The sequence below is a fragment of the Pseudophryne corroboree genome, chromosome 9 (genome assembly GCF_028390025.1).
Source record: "Pseudophryne corroboree isolate aPseCor3 chromosome 9, aPseCor3.hap2, whole genome shotgun sequence".
In the NCBI taxonomy this organism is placed as follows: Eukaryota; Metazoa; Chordata; class Amphibia; order Anura; family Myobatrachidae; genus Pseudophryne; species Pseudophryne corroboree.
Genome location: NC_086452.1, coordinates 301,490,801 through 301,493,893, shown reverse-complemented (window position 1 = coordinate 301,493,893; position 3,093 = coordinate 301,490,801). Strand labels below are relative to the sequence as shown.

General features: G+C 42.7%; 1 pseudogene; it reads right to left on the bottom strand.

The window, feature by feature from the left end:
- Positions 1-1,537: 1,537 nt before the first annotated feature.
- On the bottom strand, positions 1,538-1,656 carry LOC134963971 (5S ribosomal RNA; annotated as a pseudogene).
- Between the last annotated feature and the right edge of the window lie 1,437 nt (positions 1,657-3,093).

Here is a 3,093-nt window from a genome sequence, read left to right as displayed (position 1 = left end):
GTATACTACTAACTATACTGGTGGTCAGTGTGGTCAGGTCACTGGTCAGTCACACTGGCAGTGGCACTCCTGCAGCAAAAGTGTGCACTGTTTAATTTTAATATAATATGTACTCCTGGCTCCTGCTATAACCTATAACTGGCACTGCAGTGCTCCCCAGTCTCCCCCACAATTATAAGCTGTGTGAGCTGAGCACAGTCAGATATATAATATATACATAGATGATGCAGCACACTGGGCTGAGCAGTGCACACAGATATGGTATGTGACTGTCTTGTACTCCTGGCTCCTGCTATAACCTATAACTGGCACTGCAGTGCTCCCCAGTCTCCCCCACAATTATAAGCTGTGTGAGCTGAGCACAGTCAGATATATAATATATACATAGATGATGCAGGCATGCAGCACACTGGGCTGAGCAGTGCACACAGATATGGTATGTGACTGAGTCACTGTGTGTACCGTTTTTTTCAGGCAGAGAACGGATATATTAAATAAAACAACTGCACTGCTGGTGGTCACTGTGGTCAGTCACTAAACTCTGCACTCTCTTCTACAGTATCAGCCTCAGGTCAATCTCTCTCTCTCTCCTAATCTAAATGGAGAGGACGCCAGCCACGTCCTCTCCCTATCAATCTCAATGCACGTGTGAAAATGGCGGCGACGCGCGCCTCCTTATATAGAATCCGAGTCTTGCGAGAATCCGACAGCGTCATGATGACGTTCGGGCGCGCTCTGGTTAACCGAGCAAGGCGGGAAGATCCGAGTCGCTCGGACCCGTGAAAAAAAACATGAAGTTCGTGCGGGTTCGGATTCAGAGAAACCGAACCCGCTCATCTCTAGTATACACTAAATGTACGGTAAAATGGTTTTTATTTTATTGCAAACACAGAAATGCATCCCAGACGGAAATCTGCTGTACACAGCAGACAGCTTATGGTGACAGGACTCACTTACTGTATCCCCACCCATAGCCATGGTGTATTTTAGATAATGAGATGCTCCTGCAGCATTGCCATTATTCATGTAAAACCTGTATGCAAACAGTATCTCTATTGAATGTAAAGTACAGTAACAGTACAGTATATTACAATAGAAAAATAGTGAGAAATTACGGAGAAAAGAAGACTCTTTTGTGGGCGCACTCTTTGACTTGAAATGAATTTTAAATAATGGTCAGAATAGATTAAAAGTGTAAATTTTTAATAATTCAACAAGATTAAGATAACAAGTGGTTCATGAAGAAGATAATGATCAAAGAAGATGATAGTATATATATTCAGATAGTACAAAGTACTTGATACACAATGAAAACTAAATTCTGACTGATAGAGGAGATTGAGTGTTTATAAACAAATTGTTTAGATTTTTAAACGGCACGTTCTACCACATTATAACCTGTTCCCTGTCAGTGTCAAATTCGAAATAAATACAACAGTCCAGATGCTGGTTAATCTTATCGATAATAAAGGGTGGAAAGTAAGGTGGCAGTGCGAATCATCTGTCAGTGTTAGACACTATAGGGCTAGACCAATGGGCTCTACTAAACTGAGTATTCCTCAATGGTCGCCCATTTGAGTACTGACCCAGCCCGACACTGATTAGCTTCCGAGATCAGACGGCTTCGGGCGTTTCCAGTGTGGTATGATAGTAGAGAAATTTGAACAATAATTGGAAGCTCTGGAATCACTGATGAGAGTCCACGAAATTACATAGTTATTTAAGACAGATATTAGAGGTAGAGGAAGCCAGATGGATCTGCTGCCAATGTTAGACAGGTGCTTGGCCCTGAATCAAATGGTGAGAGTCCACGAAATACAGAGATGAATGAAAATAGATAAAACTGCTGGAGATAGAGATAATATTGAGATTCAGAAATTTGCAAGACACAAAGTGTCAGAGAGCGCAAAACAAAGCCCAAGTATAGAAAGAAATGACAATGTAACCAGCAGGCTGTAAAAAAGTATCCAGCTGCAGGATGTTGAATGTAAGAAGGAGACAATAAAAATGACAGGGAAATGTAGCAAATTTGACAGTGGTATATCTTAAAACAGCAAGTGTATAGGGGTTTAAATCAAATCCCAGCGATTATCCTTGTGTATATACAGTAAATAACAAATTAGGATATAGAGTACAAAAATTATTGTGGATGTTCATGTAACTGTAATGCTGGAACAGGTTAGCGGATAACCTGGAAAACCATTGAATTGACTTTAGTCAGACAAAATATTTTATAACATCCAGCATATTAAATGACTGTGCAAAAATAGCAGGTCATTAATTACTAATAAATATCTTGTATTCAAAATGATGAAATGCAATTACAAAGATGAAAAAAAAGGGGGGCTGATATTACCGCGCTGGGTATTGTGCTGAAAAGACCCTTACAGTAGTCCTGTGAGGCCGTCCCGTGATTGCAGGTACCGCTGGCTTAGTAGAGACCCCGGTGTCTCGATTGGTGATGGAGGGGAGGGCGCCGGGCGCCGCCGGCCTGGCGGGGACGATCGCAAGTGCGGGAAGCCGTCCACTGAGTGGTCCTGTGAAGCCGTCCCGTGATTGCAGATGCCGCTGGCTTGATGGAGACCCCGTGTCTTGATTGGTAAGGGAGGAGAGGGCGCCGGGCGCCGCCGGCCTGGCGGGGACGATCGCAAATGCGGGAAGCCGTTCACTGCTGCAACGGAGACGGAACAGTCAGAGGAGATTCTGGGTACACTGAGGCTGAGGAAAAAACCGTGGCTTCTATCAGTCAGAGAGAAATGGTGTAGTCGGAAGACGCGTTTCACCCGTACACCGGGCTTGGTCACTTCCTGTTGAAGACTGGATCCCGGCGGTGCTTTTAACTGCAGGATAACCTGGATCATCCAATCAGGCGTATATGTGTTGATTAATTAATTGGCTACTGTGATCGACTTGTATCCTCCGGATAAATTGCAATTGCTCATAATCAGTTGTTGATTACCAGGAGATGTCGTTGTACATGTAAAAGAAAAATTTTTTTAAAAGAAGAAAAAGAAAGGTTTTTAAAAGCACAACCAAAATTAGTAGTCATAGATATTCTGATATGAGAATTATAGGTAATAACCAAAGAAATGA